We start from the raw sequence: 21,962 nt of genomic DNA, 5'->3' as shown, positions 1-21,962 counted from the left end.
GGAGGTGAAGGTTGAGGCTATGAGGGACTCGAGTACCCGGGTACATTTGTTGTATTCCTTGGACTCTGAAATGTAATAGTTAAGCCAATCTTATTCGGCCAAATATATATTTTTTATAAATTACTTATTTATTCCTTTATAGTTTTAGTAACTAAAATTGCAAATTGTGAATGATATTAATATCATTGAGATGAAGAAGTTACACTTAATGTGATGAAGAGGGAATATGTAAAATTGGTGAAGACGGGTAGATAACAAATGGACTTGACACAAAGAGATGACGGTGATGGCGCCGCCTGGTTGGTGAATGATGTTAACAATATCCGGCAGTAGCTTTCTCTCCTCCTCCTTCTCTCCCTACCTGCCTCCTCGCCCTGTTCCACCCTTCCACCTCCTCCGCCAGTTCTTTCCTTTCCCTTTTGCTGTTCCTCTTCGCCTTCTGACTCCTCCTCTTGCCTGGAAGGAGGGAGTCCGGAAGGAGGACTCCTGCCTCTGCTCCAGGGACGCAAGATGTACAGGGCGGCGTCATGGGCGGCGGGTGAGCGGGGCGAGGCTGCTGGATATAACGGTGGCGGCCGCTGGTGCACACTTGAGCATGTTGAACACCCCCTCACCCACCAGCGGGCGGTGCTAACGGGGTGCTCCTTGCTCCTCCACCCTCTCATACGCTTAGTACATGCTCCTGCCTTGTTATATATGGGACCGCTCGCTCTGCTCACATCTTCCCACCCGCTCTTGTATATTGTCGCACGCTGTTACACACATTGTTACTGCTGCATATTGTCTCTTACTGTTACACATTGTTACTGCTGCATATTGTCTCTTACTGTTACACATTGTTACTGCTGCATATTGTCTCTTACTGTTACACATTGTTACTGCTGCATATTGTCTCTTACTGTTACACATTGTTACTGCTGCATGTTGTCTCTTACTGTTACACATTGTTACTGCTGCATATTGTCTCTTACTGTTACACATTGTTACTGCTGCATATTGTCTCTTACTGTTACACATTGTTACTGCTGCATATTGTCTCTTACTGTTACACATTGTTACTGCTGCATATTGTCTCTTACTGTTACACATTGTTACTGCTGCATATTGTCTCTTACTGTTACACATTGTCTAGCATCGTTACAATTTGTTAGTCACTGTTACACTTTCTCTGTCACTGGTACACAGTGAGTTACACTGCTACAATGAGTGGTCAACACTACCAGTACCTGACACAGTGAGAGCCTATTACGGAGGAGTGACAGCTGGAACAACTAACATATTTTTAGTGTGTTGTGGGAAGAGTACCGCAGAGCGCCTCTTGTGGTCTGGCCAGCCCCCCCCCTCCCACCCCCCCTTTCCTAAAATAAATAAATAAGTCATCAAATACAGAGGTCTGGTACGTTGCTACAGCTTTGTTCCGATCGACTCTGAAACCCTTGTTTCGTAGGGCAAATGTGCATTGAAGTTCCTGAAAAGGAACTGGGAGATAATCTAATCAGTATACCAAAAGACCAAAGAGTTACAAGTTTCTTGATCCAGCTCTTCAGTTTCGCAGTTCCATATATATAGATAGATAGATAAGGAGGCCAGTAAGCGGAGGCATATGGCCGGAGGAGAATCTCACTGAGCATTGAGTAGTGAGACTCCAGGATGCACCAGGCACCCCACTTCTCCCTCCACGTCAGGCAGAAGTGTTCCACAAACACACTTACTCTCCAGTGATGTCATTGTGCTCTCGCGTTTCTCCATAAACGTTATGTTTTGTGGAGAATATATCCTCATTAGGGACGTTTGTAAAACTTCTCCTTTCAGTGCATTCCACTTGTTTGCCACCCGTACGAGTATTGCCTTGCATTTCTTCGACTCATTTGCATTTCCAGCTTCCACGTATGATCTCTTGTCTTACTTTTTCTCAATTTAAAGAGTCTGCCCTTGTTCACGTCTTCTTTCCCCCTCAGTATCTTGTATGATGTGATCATATCACCTGTGTTTCTTCTATCTAGGATTGTGAAATAAAATTTTGTTAGCCTATCCTAGTTAGCCTAGTTTAACATTCTTAGCTCTGCTAACAATTTCGTTGGAAATCTTGGTATTCTCCAAAGGATACCTGATCAACCAGGCTGTGATTCGTACGTCAGGCTGAGAGCAGCCGCGTCCAACAGCCTGGTTGACCAGTCCAGCAACGAGGAGGCCTGGTCGACGACCGGGCCGCGGGGACGCTAAGCCCCGGAAGCACCTCAAGGTAACCTCAAGGTAGGTTTCAATTTTGCTTTAATGCTTCATAAATTGCGGATTCCACGCCGGAGCTGTATATTCCATTATTGGTGTAACAAACGTTGTACAGATTGGTTTGATAGAGTCCGGAGTCAGGTTTTAAACAATGTCTTAATGTTTGGCAGCGTCTCGTATGCTGCTGATGTTACTATGTTTGTGAGTGCCTCTGGTGTTAGTGTTGGAATCATATCCACTCCCAAATCTGTCTCTTTCCGATTCGTGTAGCTGCCTTCTCCTTATGATGTAGATGCTTCCGGATCTCCTCTCTCTCCCTTTCCCATCTTCGTTAACTTGCACTTGTTAGGACTGAATTCCAGTAACCATTTGTTTGACCACTCATAGTTTGTTATGGCCCTTTTGTAATTTTCTGCATCCTTCCTCTGTGTTTGCATTCCTAATCAGCGTTGTGTAATCTGCGAACACTGTCAAGTATGAGTTCATTCCCTCGGGAAGGTCGTTTACATAAATTAGGAACAGCAGTGGTCCCAGGACCTTGCCTTGAGGGACCCCACCTATAATACTTCCCCCGGGGGCCTATTGCCTACATTATACTTTTATGAATTGACACCCTACGCTACAACATTTGTGCACTGACAGCCTAAGCTATTTTGCTTAGCTAAAGGAATTTTGGGGCTTAGCTATTATGGCCCTCGATAACGTTTTCTATTCAACCCGATCTTCTAATACGTCGCAGTTTGACGTATACTCTACCTAAGGCAAACATTGTCGTACTAGAAAATGGAAGCGGCTCGCGAAATTGACAGACTGTCCCGTTTTCTGCTTTGGGTCCTCTGGTTGGTTAGGGTAAGGGCACTTTAGTACGACAGTTTCTTGACGTTGGGAAACCTTAAAAGGACGGGCTGTTCCATCCATTACAACTCACAGGATGGGTATGGCGTCCTCAACCACTTACAGGACGGGCATGGGCTCCACCACCACCCACAGGATGGGTATGGGCTCCACCACCACCCACAGGATGGGTATGGGCTCCACCACCACCCACAGGATGGGCATGGGCTCCACCACCACCCACAGGATGGGTATGGGCTCCACCACCACCCACAGGATGGGCATGGGCTCCACTACCACCCACAGGATGGCCATGGGCTCCACCACCACCCACAGGATGGGCATGGGCTCCACCACCACCCACAGGATGGGCATGGGCTCCACCACCACCAACAGGATGGGCATGGGCTCCACCACCACCCACAGGATGGGTATGGCGTCCTCAACCACTTACAGGACGGGCATGGGCTCCACCACCACCCACAGGATGGGTATGGGGTCCACCACCACCCACAGGATGGCCATGGGCTCCACCACCACCCACAGGATGGGTATGGGCTCCACCACCACCAACAGGATGGGCATGGGCTCCACCACTACCAACAGGATGGGCATGGGGTCCACCACCACCCACAGGATGGGCATGGGCTCCACCACCACCCACAGGATGGTTATGGGGCTCCACCACCACCCACAGGATAGCCATGGGCTCCACCACCACCCACAGGATGGGTATGGGGTCCACCACCACCCACAGGATGGGCATGGGCTCCACCACCACCCACAGGATGGGCATGGGCTCCACCACCACCCACAAGATGACCATGGGCTCCACCACCACCCACAGGATGACCATGGGGTCCACCACCACCCACAGGATGACCATGGGGTCCACCACCACCCACAGGATGACCATGGGGTCCACCACCACCCACAGGAGGAGCATGAAGTACACAATTAACGCAATAGACTAACTAACACTTCCCCTTGAGCTTTTTTATGTTAGAGAATACCGTTATCCGGATGACCCGGCGGCCCCTGCCTCCACCTCCCACAACCCCGCGCCCACTCGCGACACAAAAGGCGAACTTTCTCTTCAAACTTTCATTCACAATGAGCTCTATTTTCCACACACAGCAAGCGCTAAGCAGCCACTGCAGCATGCGAATATGAGGCACAAGATGCGCAGTAGCCATAGCGCTGACCTGGGAAGGAATATGATGGGTATAAACACAAAAGGGAGCAATGTTTTTGATGGGGTGACATCATGCCCTTGGCTTGCGCCAGGTGCAGTAGTTGTGACCCTAACCTACATTCACTAACCGGTTCCCGCCCGGCGGCCGCCAGAGCCACTCCCTGAGAATAATAATCTGTCCTGGGTCAACCTAAATAGCTTAGGTCTATGTGAGGACGTTTTGGAACGGTGTCTAATCAAGACAGACTTGCGGTCGTTATGTTGTGCAACCTTGCGTCACGCAGGGCATGTCATCTTAAGTAACCTTGCGTCACGCAGGGCATGTCATCTTTAGCAACCTTGCGTCACGCAGGGCATGTCATTTTAAGCAACCTTGCGTCACGCAGGGCATGTCGTCTTAAGTAACCTTGCGTCACGCAGGGCATGTCATCTTTAGCAACCTTGCGTCACGCAGGGCATGTCATCTTAAGTAACCTTGCGTCACGCAGGGCATGTCATCTTAAGTAACCTTGCGTCACGCAGAGCATGTCATCTTAAGCAACCTTGCGTCACGCAGGGCATGTCATCTTAAGCAACCTTGCGTCACGCAGGGCATGTCATCTCATACAGTCTTGCGTGACATGTATACAAGCATGACAGTATTGCGTCATGTATATCAACTTATAATTACCTTGTAGCATGTATAGAACACTGAGAACTTGTGACCATCATAGAGAATATAAACTATTATCCCGCGTATGTTCAACACTATCATACCAGCCTCGTCTCTTCATTGGCTACAACGTACAAATTACAACCTGCCAACCTAACTTGAAACGTACAAACCCCGGCAACCTACCTAACCTATTTTTTGTTTACGTTTTTAGGTAATTTTAGAAATCCGGAATCAACCTCAGTTAGTAATTTGTACACTGAGAATCTAAACGTACGGAATAAGACGTATTAGTTGAGAGGGCGGGATGAGCATGCTCCGTTTTGAGGGTAAATTGGTAGTTGAGGCTAATTGAAGGTAGAGAAATATTGTACTCCCCTCAAATGCTTAATGACGTTCCTGGACGTGATATAACTAAGAGTAAAGTACGCTTTGGGATCGAACTTCCGTCCCTGGAGTACCCAGACTGAACTATGGTTATTTTTTCCCCAGGAGAATCTTAGTTAAATGTAGGTAATATAGTGGAGTGAAGGAGGGGTAGGAGGAGCCCGAGGGAGACCTCTCGCCCTCGGACTCACTACATCCTCTCATGCTCTCTGGCGTCACACTGTTCCCTGGCGTCACACTTCCCTGCGTCACACTGCTCCCTGGCGACACACTTCTCTGCGTCATACTGCTCCCTGGCGTCACACTGTTTACTGACGTCACACAGCAGCTCCCAGACATCACACGGCTCCCTATTGTCAGATTGCTTTCCTGACGTCACATTGCTCCGTCATGTTACACTGTTCCCTGACGTCATACTGCTCCCTGACGCCACACTGCTCCCTAATGTCACGCTGCTCCCTAACATCACATTGTTCTCTGACGACATTTGCCAAAGGTGTCAAATGTCTGAATGCGCCCCAGCGTACCCGCTAAGGGTTAATCGCGAAGCCAAATGGCGAAATAAATAAATGACGCCTGTCGACGGACACTAATGTGCCTCACGGCCAATTCACACCGACGGGCAGATGATCGGGGAACCCAAGAAGTCCCTCAGGGAGGCAAGCACCGGCCCCGTCCTACACTGAGAACACTGGAGAGCAAAACTAAAAACTCTGCCCCCAACTAAAACGCTAAAAGTCATCCAGTGGTCCCCGGCAGAGCAGAAGCCAGCCACTCACTACATCTGAGGGCACATCAAGCGGGAACTATCAGGGGAAATCGCCTGTTGTTGTTGTTTTAGATTCGCTACTTGGAACAAAAAGTTCCAAGTAGCACGGGCTATGGTGAGCCCATTGTGCTTCTGAGCCTGGCACAAGAGCAGGGCTGTAAATTGTGAGGAAGTCGCCAAGCCAATGCGATTATGTAGCACTGGGAAGGGGTCAGGATAAGGATTTGGGATCGGACAGGGGACATGGAATGGTGCCCCACCACTTGGACCGTCGGGTATTGGACGCCGACCTGCATGAAGCGAGACTGTCGCGCTACCGTCCAGCCCAAGTGTTTGTAACGAGCACATCAAGAGCCCACCAAGACCCGGCACCTCTCGGCCAAGCCGGCGCCGGACACCGTCAATCTGCCCAAGAACTAGCCAGAAAATTCCCAAAATCTATCAACTAACCTGTGACCAAAGGTGATATGGGAGTTGTGATTATAGATTCAGTTATTCGGAACAAAAAGTTCCAAGCAGCACGGGCTATGGTGAGCCCGTAGTACTCACCTGGCACAGGAGATGGGTTGTGGTGATATATACCTAATTTATATTAGACAGCCTTAATTCAAGACCGTTTTCTAAGGTTACAATGTATTAGTTATGGAAGAAAACGAATTTCAAGTGGAGCAAGATATAAGGGAAACTGTGCTAAAACAGGGTCCTTATAAATTTGTTATTGTGTATTTTTCACACAAGAGTGTACAAAAGAAAGAAGTTACGGTTACATATTTCCACCTCAGCTCCTGTTATTTTAGACGGGGCTGGTGTCAGGGACGTCAACTTCCTTCAATACTTTCAATCTTACCTTCGAAACAGGCATCAGACCATTTAGATGTTTAGATTCAGATGTTTATTCAGGTAAGGTATATACATACAAGTGATGTTACATTAATGGATTGATATATAGATAGAGCTAGTACATACAAAGCCTAAAGCCACTATTACGCAATGCGTTTCGGGCAAGAAAAACATTAATATCTAGAACTTAATACTAATTGAGCATAAAGAATAAAAAGTGTTGAGAACAAATACAAATAAAGATAAAAAAAAGGGGGAACATGACTGAAAAAGCAGCACAAATACAATAGGTTGACAAACAGTGTTGATTAAAAAAAAAGAAAATAACGGACATGGGTTGACAATAGAGGAGTGAGGTAGGTTACAGGGAATTTATTAGGTAGTGTTTAGTTTTTATCTTAAACTGGTTGAGAGAGGTACTGTCTTTAACATGGTTGGGAAGGTCATTCCACATTCTGGGCCCCTTGATTTGTAGAGCATTTCTGGTTTGATTAAGTCGTACTCTAGGAATATCAAAACTGTATTTATTTCTGGTGTGGTGCTCATGGGTTCTGTTACAACCTTCTATGAAGCTTTTGAGATCAGGATTGGCATTACAATTTAGCGTTTTGTATATGTATAGTACACATGAGAGAATGTGCAGTGACTTAATGTCTAACATATTCAGGGATTTGAATAGGGGTACCGAGTGATGTCTGGGGCCAGAATTGGATATTGTCCTAATAGCAGCTTTGTGTTGAGTAATTAGTTGTTGAGTAATTAGTGTTGAGTAATTGTTGAGTAAATTTCTGTAAACAGTACTGAGTTTACCTGAGTTTACCTGAGCGCCACTAGCACACACTCACACACGAACTGAACGATGATACCTCTCCTACACTGACGTTCCACAGGGTAGTATACTTGGTCTACTCCTCTTTCTCATTGACATCAGTAGACTACCTAATACCACTCAACACCTGTAGCCCCGTACGGGCTCACCATAGCCCGTGCTACTGGAACTTATTGTTCTGAGTAGCTGAATCTAAAACAACAACAACCTGCAGCCAATTCTATTTGGTGATGACCCAACGTTGTTTATAATGTCACAACCACCCATAAGTGTCACAACTACTATAACTCCATAATATCAGTCTATGCTATCCTCAAGTATCGCCCTTTTTGTATTCCTTTGTTTGTTTCCTTAAACACTTTCGTTTTGTTAGCGTACTTCTTCTTCTTTAGTATTAAGTGTTTTACCCCCCCCCCCTCAAACCTTTAGTTATTTTGACACCGAAGTTGTCAAAATTTACCATACAAAAGTTGATCAATCCATCAACTTTTGTATATCACCTTGTATGTATGTACTTTACCTGAATAAATATTTGTATTTGTTATATATTTTAAATTTTGCGAGAAACGTTTTTTGTAATATTGGCTTCATTAGTGTGTGTGTGTAACTCCTGTCCCTAAAGTTGTACATTACTTCTTATGTTCATTGTAACATGGGATCCTCAGAGTGTGTACGATGCAACATATTTTTGTTTTGTTTTGACCGTATCACTGACCAGGTCACTTAGAGTCCTACCCTGAAGGGCGAGGTGATATCCCGCGGGCATTGCCACAAGGGAGCACCTTAGAAGGTGTACTGAGCCTGACAGGGAAAGGTAGACCAAACTGCAAGATACTAGCTCAAGATGGTAGCAAAATGACCGTGGGAGAGTATGCTACATGGCTAACACGACAACAGCAGAGGAAGTTGATGATCTGCATAATATCAATGCAGCAATTGAAACTTATTAGAATTACAACCCATTACAACGGTTATCACTGAACTTGTTGAAGGATATATATACCAAGAAGGAAAAAGGAGGAGGCAATTATCAGGAGATAGCGCAAAGCGATTACGACTATATAGCCCTTGGAAGGGGTCAGGATAAGAATTTGGGATGGGACGGTAGGGGAAGGAATAGTGCCCAGGACGGTTGGGGGATTGAACGCCGACCTGCATGAAGTCACTACCGTCCAGCCCAAGAGGCTGAGGGATGGAAAGCGTAATATCAAGCATTGTTGTTGTTATAGATTCAGCTACACGGAACAAGTTCCAAGTAGCACGGGGTATGGTGAGCCCGTAAGTTACCTGGCACAGGAGCGGGGCAAGTAGCACGGGGTATGGTGAGCCCGTAAGTTACCTGGCACAGGAGCGGGGCAAGTAGCACGGGCTATGGTGAGCCCGTAAGTTACCTGGCACAGGAGCGGGGCAAGTAGCATGGGCAATGGTGAGCCCGTAAGTTACCTGGCACAGGAGCGGGGCAAGTAGCACGGGCAATGGTGAGCCCGTAAGTTACCTGGCACAGGAGCGGGGCAAGTAGCACGGGGTATGGTGAGCCCGTAAGTTACCTGGCACAGGAGCGGTGCAAGTAGCACGGGCAATGGTGAGCCCGTAACTTACCTGGCACAGGAGCGGGGCAAGTAGCACGGGCAATGGTGAGCCCGTAAGTTACCTGGCACAGGAGCGGGGCAAGTAGCACGGGCAATGGTGAGCCCGTAAGTTACCTGGCACAGGAGCGGGGCAAGTAGCACGGGCAATGGTGAGCCCGTAAGTTACCTGGCACAGGAGCGGGGCAAGTAGCACGGGCAATGGTGAGCCCGTAAGTTACCTGGCACAGGAGCGGGGCAAGTAGCACGGGGTATGGTGAGCCCGTAAGTTACCTGGCACAGGAGCGGGGCAAGTAGCACGGGGTATGGTGAGCCCGTAAGTTACCTGGCACAGGAGCGGGGCAAGTAGCACGGGCTATGGTGAGCCCGTAAGTTACCTGGCACAGGAGCGGGGCAAGTAGCACGGGGTATGGCGAGCCCGTAAGTTACCTGGCACAGGAGCGGGGCAAGTAGCACGGGGTATGGTGAGCCCGTAAGTTACCTGGCACAGGAGCGGGGCAAGTAGCATGGGCAATGGTGAGCCCGTAAGTTACCTGGCACAGGAGCGGGGCAAGTAGCACGGGCAATGGTGAGCCCGTAAGTTACCTGGCGCAGGAGCGGGGCAAGTAGCACGGGGTATGGTGAGCCCGTAAGTTACCTGGCACAGGAGCGGGGCAAGTAGCACGGGGTATGGTGAGCCCGTAAGTTACCTGGCACAGGAGCGGTGCAAGTAGCACGGGCAATGGTGAGCCCGTAACTTACCTGGCACAGGAGCGGGGCAAGTAGCACGGGCAATGGTGAGCCCGTAAGTTACCTGGCACAGGAGCGGGGCAAGTAGCACGGGCAATGGTGAGCCCGTAAGTTACCTGGCACAGGAGCGGGGCAAGTAGCATGGGGTATGGTGAGCCCGTAAGTTACCTGGCACAGGAGCGGGGCAAGTAGCACGGGCAATGGTGAGCCCGTAAGTTACCTGGCACAGGAGCGGGGCAAGTAGCACGGGGTATGGTGAGCCCGTAAGTTACCTGGCACAGGAGCGGTGCAAGTAGCACGGGCTATGGTGAGCCCGTAAGTTACCTGGCACAGGAGCGGGGCAAGTAGCACGGGGTATGGTGAGCCCGTAAGTTACCTGGCACAGGAGCGGGGCAAGTAGCACGGGCTATGGTGAGCCCGTAAGTTACCTGGCACAGGAGCGGGGCAAGTAGCACGGGGTATGGTGAGCCCGTAAGTTACCTGGCACAGGAGCGGGGCAAGTAGCACGGGCTATGGTGAGCCCGTAAGTTACCTGGCACAGGAGCGGGGCAAGTAGCACGGGCAATGGTGAGCCCGTAAGTTACCTGGCACAGGAGCGGGGCAAGTAGCACGGGCAATGGTGAGCCCGTAAGTTACCTGGCACAGGAGCGGTGCTGAATCGAGGTATCAAGTATTCGTCTTGGATACAAGCACCCATGGAGGTGTGGGAGATCAACAACAGCTAACCTGCAAGAGGAGTGAAGTACGGGGTGATGGGGTCCACCTCTGACAGACTGTGCCCATCTAAGACAAGAACTGTGAATAGCATAAAAAACCGCACATTGTTTGAATAACGAAAACACTTTTTGTCAAATATAGATACTGGATACGTGATCCTGTAGTCCCGGGTTCGATCCCGGGCGCCGGAGAGAAACAATGGGCAGAGTTTCTTTCGCCCTGATGCCCCTGTTATCTAGCAGTAAATAGGTACCTGGGAGTTAGTCAGCTGTCACGGGCTGCTTCCTGGGGGTGGAGGCCTGGTCGACGGGGACACTAAAGCCCCGAACTCATCTCAAGATAATCTCAAGATAACCCTTAAAAGGTTTATCGCCACTTTGCATCTTCAACGTAAAGTGGGGCGAAACACAAACTAACACTTTATGGCAAAATAAGCAATAAAAAGTGAAGTGTTAGATGCGCTATTCAGCACTGCATATCATGGGTTAACAAAATATGATTGTTTAAAATCTCCAAGTCTTGGTGAGGGTCTTGGTGTGTGTGTGGAACTCTGTGGTATTTAGCCCAACCACTTGGGGTGGAGGGGTAGAGCGACGGTCTCGCTTCATGCAGGTCGGCGTTCAATCCCCGACCGTCCAAGTGGTTGGGCACCATTCCTTGTCACCCTCCCATCCCAAATCCTTATCCTGACCCCCTTCCAAGTGCTATATAGTCGTAATGACCTGGCGCTTCCCCTCCCCCCTGGTAGTTTCCTTCCCCTTCTACAGTCGGAGTCAGAAGAGTTGGTGTATTGGCTTCTGATGCCCTTACTCTCTGTACACAGGTATCGGGATCTTCCTCTCCGGTACCAGGCCTGGGATTGTGGGAGTGGGACGGGAGCTGGGACATGTGTAGCGTCACGCACCCACTCCTTATCTCAGTATCTCCACAGGTAAAGCTCCTCCAGTGCTGTGCCACACACCTGTTTTTTTTAATGGTTTTAAGTTGAAAAAATGTAGTTAAGCCTTCCTGCGTGATGTAAGACATGTAGAACATTACTGGCAAACATAGCTCTCTCCCTCTCTCTCTCTCTTTCTCTCTCTCTCTCTTTCTCTCTCTCTCCTTCAATCACACATAGTCACGCTATGAGTTCATCAGTGATTCCATTGTTTACCAGGTCCGTATTCTTGCTGCCTCACTTTCCAATGTATATTTCCACTACAGAGCTGTATTTCCCTCCGTAATTTGTCAATACATATGCATGTAAATAACGAGTTAACACTAGCAGCCTAGTCATAAGAAGAACCTGTGAAGTATATAATATCGCCAGCCAGGCTAATCGTCAGGAAGGTCGTGCTTGCCTGTGGCCTCACTCCGCTCACCTCGCCACTATCCTCCTCTCCATCCACTTGCTAGCCTCTTCATCCACCTGCTAGCCTCTAAATCCACCTGTTAGACTCTCCATCCACCTGCTCGCCTCTCCTCCTGCCATCATGCACGGTACCCGTATCATTGATCATAACTGTGTCTCCTACATCGCCGCACCTGTTATCGTACCTTGCTCCTCTGGATCCGTGTGTGTGGTTTCTAGGTAAAAGTTCACGTTCTATATAGTATGCACAGTCTATGGCCGCCTTGAAATCTGGTATATATACGTCTAGACGTCTTCTGATTGGAATTCTTATAACCTATTTACTATTATAGATCCCCAAGGATTACTCAACATGTCCCCCCCCCCATACCCCCCATTCACCAGGCTGTCTGAATCATCACTATCTACTGTAGGTACAAGTATGACTTGAAAAAATGTCTAACTTTGCACATAACACCTTAAAGAAAATCATAAAGATCTTATCACATTGAATTACAATACAATCTAATCTAAAAGCTACCTTTTTTAATTGTTCAGAAATTGAGTTCCATATCAGCGTGTCCCTTGTCCCCCCCCCCCTTATTTTTGGGGGTTTGGGTACCCCCGAATCCCTGCTACCCCACATGTAGACCAGATGAACCCCATGACACTGGTACGTGTGTAATCACTACATCCGGTGTGGCCACTTAGATGTTTAGTCAACAAAAAGGTGTAAAAGACTGGTTAGAGGAGAGACCGGACAGTGGTGACCTAAGACCGGACAGTGGTGATCTGAGACCGAACAGTGGTGACCTTGTGGTCCCATCCAAGTATTTTCATACCGGGATCCTGGGACCCATATTACTGGACAGTAAACATGTACCGGAGTCTATTAGGCGGCAGCTTTCCCTCCTGATGAAATATACAAAGACTTGGGGTTGGACAATAGCTTCAAATCTATCATTGTAGAGTCACACAAAAGCAGAATAATAGCGGGGACATATATCCAACTGGTCAAGGTCCAGATAGCCTTCATAGAAGCTTAGGCATAGTCACCCAGACACTATGCCTAATTATGCACTATGCCAGACACTATGCGCTTCTATGCCATCTTTATACTTAATGGAAACTGTAATCCATCTGTTTATTTAGTTAAAATTACTACCAGCTGTGCTGTTGCAATTTCTGCTGTTTCATTCAACATGTAATTATTGTCATTATTTTGTTCTACTTTAGTTTAATTCGTGTATTTGATCTTAATTAGTTTTAAGTCTTAGTTTTTAAGTTTTTTTTGGTCACGTCTTGCCCGAAACGCTGTGCGAATTAGTGGCTTTGAGCATAGTATGTACTAGCTCTATGTAGAAATCCAACATTATGTTTGTAACTCATCATGTATATATATATATGTGTACTTTTACCTGAATAACCATTATTATTATTATAAATTAGTGCCTACTAAATATCACCATATGCTTCCTCTGTAGGGAACACGCATGGGAAATAAAAATAGAGCAGGCTTAAAGATATGCAAAAAGACACGTTGTTTTGATAATTAAGATAATTATGATAATCGAGTAATAACTAAGACAGTAGTTTAGAAACAGCTGGTAGAATGACGGGCCACAGATTGACACTTTGTGACTCTAGTAAGTCATAAAGATATCAACAAGAACTTCTCTGGTGCAAGAGTTATAAATAAGTAGGTTGAGTTTTAAGAAGGAAAGGTTGTAGCTACCTGAATACCCATTTGTCAATGTAATTTCAAAAATTAATGTCATAGAAAACAGTTGTTGCATGAAGCTACTGCTACGGGTGACAGAAGACTGTGGTTAGAGCCTGGACCGGGATTCACGAAGCAGTTACGCAAGCACTTACGAACGTGTACATCTTTCCTCAATCTTTGACGGCTTTGGTTACATTTATTAAACAGTTTACAAGCATGAAAACTTGCCAATCAACTGTTGTTATTGTTATAAACAGCCTCCTGGTGCTTCGGAGCTCATTAACTGTTTAATAATTGTAAACAAAGCCGCCAAAGATTGAGAAAAGATTTACAGGTTCGTAAGTGCTCGCGTAACTGCTTTGTGAATCCGGGTCCTGGAGAAGTGACCGGGGGAGTGTGGTAAGCCTGGAGAAGTGACCGGGGGAGTGTGGTAAGCCTGGAGAAGTGACCGGGGGAGTGTGGTAAGCCTGGAGAAGTGACCGGGGAGTGTGGTAAGCCTGGAGAAGTGACCGGGAGAGTGTGGTAAGCCTGGAGAAGTGACCGGGGAGTGTGGTAAGCCTGGAGAAGTGACCGGGAGAGTGTGGTAAGCCTGGATGACGGTTATCAGCGTGATAGCTCTTGAGTCGTGGCTTCCGTTTCACCTGTTATCCTTCACTATCAACAACACCGGCCGGCCAGCCGTTATCTTGACTCATCAACCCGCCGAAATATCCATAACTAACTCCTGCAAACGTAACAATTCGTAGTCCTGAGGTTCCGGGTTCGATTCCCAGTGGAGGCGGAAACAAATGGGCAGAGTTTCTTTCACCCTGATACCCCTGTAACCTAGCAGTAAATAGGTACCTGGGAGTTAGACAGCTGCTACGGGCTGCTGCTTCCTGGGGATGTGTAACAAAAAGGAGGCCTGGTCGAGGACCGGGCCGCGGGGACGCTATGCCCCGAAATCATCTCAAGATAACCTGAAGATACTGCCGTCTGTCTAAATTGTTACTGTAGTTAACATTAAACAACATACTTAAAGGTTCAGGAGTCATAGCGATTGGGCACTCTGGGGGCCCATGACTTTTGGGGCCCCAGTGCCTTGCTTGGCCCGTGGGCCCACAGTGTTACGACTGCCATACAGGAGAGTCTGTGTTGACAAAATAATGCTCACAGGATGAGTATGGGGTGCACAACCAACAACTCTCAGGATGAGTATGGGGTGCACAACCAACAACTCTCAGGATGAGTATGGGGTGCACAACCAACCGCTCACAGAATGAGTATGGGGTGCACAACCAACAACTCTCAGGATGAGTACGGGGTGTTTCCTATTAACGAGGTCGTCTCTAATACATGTCAGCGACGAGCCTATTACATGTGCTGTATTCTCAAGTTAATATAAGTCTGTTGTAAGGAACTGTAACAATGCTTTCCTGACAATCGAGGAAAACCCAGTCTTCCAGCTTCCCATTTTCTGCTGTGTTGTTATAGATTCAGCTACTCGGAACAAGTTCCAAGTAGCACGGGCTATGGTGACCCCGTAGAGGACTTACCTGGCACAGGAGCAGTGCTGTGTTGTTCTTGTCATCAGTTCCAGTACATTCATGTAAGCATGATGTGGGATTCCCGCTGTCGGGGACAGGAAGCCTGTACTTAGCCTCATCTAGGTCCTCCTAGACCGTATTCTGACCTCCAGGATGCAACCCTTCAACAATTACCTAACTCCTGGGGACCTATTTTACTGCTGGGGAAAATAGGGGCATCAGGTAAAAGAAAAACGTGCCCAACCCTTCCACTCTCACCCGTGGATTAAACCGAGGACGTAGACCACTATACTACAGGACCCAATGATCTATGTAAAGCCATGTTGGTGTTTAGGGGTGTCCATCCTCTTCACCGAGATGAACTCAACTGAGAAGATTCACTGGGGCTCTGAGGGGATACGAACCCGCCACCAGGGTATTGGCAGCTCCATATTCTACCACTGCACCACCACTGATTAGTAAAAGTAATACAACCGGATTTCTACTGAAATCCCAGGGTGTGTGGAGGCCCCACCCGAAGCTAGTCCACTACTGCACCCCCTGTGGTGGTGGTACAGTGGTAGAGTGCTGCTGACAAAGCCTTGGTCGCAGTTTGCATCACCTCACAGCGCCAGTGTTTTATTTTATTAATATATATCCCGTTAGTATGATTTATGTGTGTATTGCCAAACCGCTTCGGATGATACTGTAGTTGAGACGTAGTGTTTTAGTAGTCTAGGGAATAGTTGTGAGGGAGAATGATCGCCTTTCTTGAATATACGCGCCATGATGGCTCTCTTTATCACAGCATTCGGATTGCAGTAGATCATTGCTAGCGTTCCAGTGAGGACCTGGGTGGCTTCCTTCAGCACCCCTACATGGCCGCATGTGTGAAGCTTCTCATGCCTTGTGTCTCACCCAGTTTCTCTGGTGTGTATGTGTGTTAATTACCTAAGTGTAGTTATAGGATGAGAGCTACGCTCGTGGTGTCCCGTCTTCCCAGTACTCTTTATCGTATAACTCTTTGAAACTACTGACGGTTTTGGCCTCCACCACCTTCTTACCTAACTTGTTCCAACCGTCTACCACTCTGAGAAAGAGAAGATTCGTATCTGTATTCGGCACTTTTGTTTCCTTTACCTGAATCTTTGACCATCCTTGAAGCTGTGGGCTCTACAAATTCCTCCTTGTCATTCTATAAAGTCGTTTCCGGTTATTATTTTGTGCGTAGTGTGTGTGTCTACTTACCTAGTTACACTAACTTGGTTGTGCTTGCACGGGTTGAGCTCTGGCTCTTTGGTCCCGCCTCTCAACTGTCAACCAGGTTATTGAGTCTATTGAGCTCTATCATATCTACATTTTAAACTGTGTATGGTGTCAGCCTCCACCACATCACTGCCTAATGCATTCTATATATTAACTACACTGACACTGGAAACTAAATTATAATGTCTCTGGTTCATTTGGGTACTCAGTTTCCACCTGTGTCCCCTTGTTCGTGTTTCACCCGTGTTTAATAATGTCTATATCCCGCATCAATTCCCCTGATAATTTTGTATGTGGTAATCATGTCTCCCCTAACTCTTTTTTTTGTCTTTCAGCTACGAGATTCAGGCCAACCCGTTCTCGTCAGTGTTCCCAACGTCAAGAAATTGTCGTACTAAAGTACCCTTATCCTAACCTACCAGAGGACCCATGAACAGAAAACGGGACATTTTGACTACTTGGCGAGCCGCTACCATTTTCTAGTACGAGAGTTTTGGCCTTAGGTGAAGTATACGTCAACCTGCGATGTTCTATTAGGAGGACGGGTTGCAGCAGCCTTTTCCTCTTAACTCATACCTCGTAACTCTGGTACTAGTCTGGTGGCATACTTTTGAACCTTCTGTAGCTTCGTGTGTGTGTGTGTGTGTGTGTGTTTACTAGTTGTGTCTGCAGAATCGAACTATTTAGCTCTTGGACCCCGCCTTTGTAACCAATATATTTTTCCTCTATTATGTCTACTACATATATTTCTCTCTAACACACACACACACACACACACACACACACACACACACACACACACACACACACACACACACACACACACACACACACACATACACATACACATACACATACACATACACACACACACACACACACACACACACACACACACACACACACACACACACACACACACACACACATACACATACACACACACACACACACACACACACACACACACACACACACACACACACACACACACACACACATATCCCCAGGAAGCAGCCCGTAGCAGCTGTCTAACTCCCAGGTATCTATTTACTGCTAGGTGAACAGGAGCATCAAGGTGACAGAAACTGTCCATTTGTTTCCGCCTCCGCCGGGAATCGAACCCAGGACCCCCGAGTGCTGTCCACTCAGCCGCGATGCCAACCCCCGTCAGTGTGTGTGTGTGTGTGTGTGTGTACTCACCTAGTTGTGCTTGCGGGGGTTGAGCTTTGGCTCTTTGGTCCCGCCTCAAGCTAGTTAGTGTGTGTGTGTACTCACCTATTTGTACTCACCTATTTGTGCTTGCGGGGGTTGAGCTTTGGCTCTTTGGTCCCGCCTCTCAACTGTCAATCAACTGGTGTACAGATTCCTGAGCCTATTGGGCTCTATCATATCTACATTTGAAACTTTGTATGGAGTCAGCCTCCACCACATCACTGCCTAATGCATTCCATCCGTTATGCATTCAATGGAATGCATTCCATTCCACACATTCCATGTGTGTGTGTGTGTGTGTGTGTGTGTGTGTGTGTGTGTGTGTGTGTGTGTGTGTGTGTGTGTGTGTGTGTGTGTGTGTGTGTGTGTGTGTGTGTGCGTGTGTGTGTGTGAAGGGTGGGAGTATACCCATTGGGTGATGGCGTGGCGGAGGCGTGTATACTGGTCCAAGAATACCACACTACCTTGGGTGACCCCACCCTCCCCCCACCCTGAGCCCCGCCCCACACCCACTCCCCCATCACACACGCCAACGTATATGTTAAATAAGCACATATTTTTTTCCATTTCGTGGCTTCATGCTGCGTAAATTCCCACCGCCGAGTTGACGCAAATTCACAAATGCGTCTTACGAACACATACGCACATGGCCGTATAGGTGCTCGAGCGCACATTTGAACGCTTGTGTGTTTGTTGCAAATATGTACACATTCACACGCAGATCTGCGTCTGCTCTGACATGCCTGTATTGGCTGGTTCACGTGTCACATTCTTAGTCGTGTCATTCTGCAGAGTTCGTGTCATTCTTCAGAGTTCGTGTCATTCTTCAGAGTTCGTGTCATTCTGCAGAGTTCGTGTCATTCTTCAGAGTTCGTGTCATTCTTCAGAGTTCGTGTCATTCTTCAGAGTTCGTGTCATTCTTCAGAGTTCGTGTCATTCTGCAGAGTTCGTGTCATTCTGCAGAGTTCGTGTCATTCTTCAGAGTTCGTGTCATTCTGCAGAGTTCGTGTCATTCTTCAGAGTTCGTGTCATTCTGCAGAGTTCGTGTCATTCTTCAGAGTTCGTGTCATTCCCGCGTGTGTAGTACTTCTAGTCACCACTAGCACTTCCTGGATGTGACACTGTCCGTGGCACTTCCCGGAGGCTCCGTGTCCATGGCACTAATCTACGTAGAACCCCCTTAATTAATGACTAAAACTGCCAAATTTTGTGCATAAACATTGTTAATAAAGTACCAGCTAATCACCACGATGTTTAAGTTAACTAGGAATAGATAAACGGTTCTTAAACAAGTATTGTACATGGTGACGTCAGTGTCTTACTACCAGCAGTCAGCACTAAATGATCTTTGTAGACTTAACAGAAACATAACAACCCAATTATTTAACATTTTCAATTACACAGTTAGTCCACAACTGCGGACCAAACGAGTGAGGTGGTGGTTCAGCAGTCTACTGTAAGATTAGGAGCCAGAGTATACCATGTTAAGTTTACAGAACGAGAGACAGATGCCTGTCTCTCGTTCTGTCTCTCGCCTGGCTCTCGTGTGGAGAAGATGCATTTTCCCAGTTTACAAGCAAGGGGTTTCTACAATGATGTCACAGCTGGAGCTCGGTGCAGAATTCCTAACACAGTAGAACGTAGACTACTGCGCTACAGGATCCTATATCACTTACTCTCCCATGCAAACCAAACAAACCACAACCAAAACGTCAAACAAACAAACAAACAAACACTGGCTCACAAAACATATACATGAATCAAACAACAAAAACTATAAGAAAAAGTACATAACCATTTATTTTCAAAGCAACAAAGATACATTCTGCAGCGCTGACCAAGATAATAGAAAGACCTAAGTTAATCTAATATGATAACAAATTAGATAAAATAAAACACAAGATAAAAACCTGCAAAATAATTTCCCCAGATACTGGTATCAAAGAGGAGCTCAAGGAATAGACCAGTAGCAAGACCAGTTAACAATTACCTAAGAATAGACCAATTACCTAGCGAGAGACCAGAAAAACGTACCATCAGCCACTGTCACTGTCAATGTCACTGTCAGTGTCACTGCAGGCCACATAGTTTCATCTCATCAAGAGGAACAAGCCCTTTCCAATGAGAAACCAGCATTACAATCCAACGAAAATGACCAATATATCACAAACCAACTATCCCAAGTCTCTATATATCCATCCCAACAATTAGGCTCCTCAGATATTGCCTCTATAACCCGCTCATTTAAAACTAAAACAACCACTTTGAAACCACCCTTAATTTATAAAGAAAAAGCCCCCGATGTTGCTGTCCAGGTCTTCTCATTACTATACAATATGTCACTAGAAACACAAATATGTATTTTATGAAGACAATCGACTTGAGAATGGTCCAGGACGGACCGAAACGTCGTCGTCCCTTCACCTTCTAGTGTGTGGTCTGGTCAACTTATGAAGACAATAATTGCACACTTTCGTTTTGTTTAATTGGTATTGTTTACCATAGCAACTTTTGCATTAAACTGCAGTACTGTTTGGTTAGTTGTCACTCGTTTCTCTTACCTCAGTGAGAGACTAATGTGTCTCAGTACGTGTCTCAGTTACCTCAGTGAGAGACCAAGACAGGTGAGAGTGTAACTATATAGCCATAGGAAGATATATGAGGATAATGAGCTATTTCCACCACAGGAACGATGCTCAGCCTCTTGCACCATTGGGGAATTGAACCCGACCCTGTAAGAAACAAGGCCATCGCTGTATCGACTAGTTCAAAACTCCAGAAATCCGCTAGGATGTATCTCATGCTGTACTGCTAGCACTAAAATACTCATCTATTCACATATCTACGCTTGAGGGATCACCGACTCATAACTACCTTAGACGTAATTACTCGATCCATATCAGCATTAGAATAGTAACAAATTACAACCTCGAACATGTTGTTGTTATAGATTCAGCTACTCCGAACAAGTTCAAGTATGTTTATTGAGACAAGAAAGAAATACATCTCAGAGGGATAGAGTAGCTTAGACTATTTCTACCCCCCTCTCCGAACAAGTTCCAAGTAGCACCGGCTATGGTGAGCCCGCAACTTACCTGGCACCGGAGCGGGGCGTACCTCGAACAACATCCAGTACCATTATTCAAATCCTTCAAAATAAATATAACGGCAGTAAACACATTGGTGAGGCCTGCTACAATAGCCTAATGTTTGAATGGTGGTAAAACAATACTAAACACATTCTCAAGTGTACTCTATATCTTCAGAAATCTAAACTACAATACCAAACTTGACCTCAAACACGTCTTAGATAACTACAGGAAAAAACATTAATCATCACACGAGAAACAAATATAATAATAATAATTAATTGTATTATTAATGGACAGGTAGCCAGAGTGTATTCATGCACGTTAGGCTTATATCGAGGTAACCCCCCCCCCCCCAGATCGAATTACTGACTACCCCTAACCCCTAACAAGCTGATTAACTACCGAGTACCTACTAGGTGTTTCACTGACGTCTTTTGTTCGAACCACAACGCTGTAAATGCTTCACCCACGTACTACAAATACAAATAATCGCCAACAGAACCTAAACACCTAACCAGTGCCTAAATATGCACAGTATGCTAATATATAACTTAATTTATATTTGAGAAAATTCCCATTTTGAATGAACAGAATGTTAAAATTGATGAATGTGTCTTTGGGGTCGACCAATGGATGGAATGGACTTGGTCTAAGGACGGGTTGAGTATTTTTTTATTTTGCTTCTCTCAATTTACGTGCTTTCAAACCGGTAATTGAAGAACATTTTTAAATCTAAGACGTACACTTCGAAAGTGTCGGTACGAACATCTAATTACTTTTCTGTAGCAGCTGAATAGATTTCCTTTTTTTAATTAAGTTACCGCCCCGTCCGCCTGGTGTATTGTTCGTAATGATTCACTGCCAGTGACTCCATGGTTCAAATTCAAATTTAAAATTCAAATTGTTCATCACTTCGCCAGCACCGGTTCACCGCACGGGCAGCCTCTAGGGAGACCTTGGTAGTCCACGTACCTCCTATTCTGGTGTACCTGTACTCCTGTACACACGCACTCCCCTTCCTGACCCCTCCTTCGGGTGCCCAATCACCTCTCTGACCCTTCTTC

At 46.6% G+C, this 21,962-nt stretch overlaps 1 long non-coding RNA gene across 1 annotated transcript in view; it reads left to right on the top strand.

Annotated features, from left to right (window-relative positions):
* The window catches only part of LOC123763170 (uncharacterized), a 30,310-nt gene extending 18,612 nt beyond the window's left edge, over nucleotides 1–11,698 (top strand). The window contains exon 6 of the long non-coding RNA XR_006773405.2: nucleotides 11,591–11,698. This is a non-coding gene — a long non-coding RNA (uncharacterized lncRNA). The remainder of the gene's footprint in view (nucleotides 1–11,590) is intronic.
* The last annotated feature ends 10,264 nt before the right edge of the window (nucleotides 11,699–21,962 follow it).

The sequence above is a fragment of the Procambarus clarkii genome, chromosome 49 (genome assembly GCF_040958095.1).
Source record: "Procambarus clarkii isolate CNS0578487 chromosome 49, FALCON_Pclarkii_2.0, whole genome shotgun sequence".
Taxonomy (NCBI): domain Eukaryota; kingdom Metazoa; phylum Arthropoda; class Malacostraca; order Decapoda; family Cambaridae; genus Procambarus; species Procambarus clarkii.
Note: the sequence above shows the minus strand (reverse complement) of the source record. Positions and strands in the feature narration are given on the sequence as shown.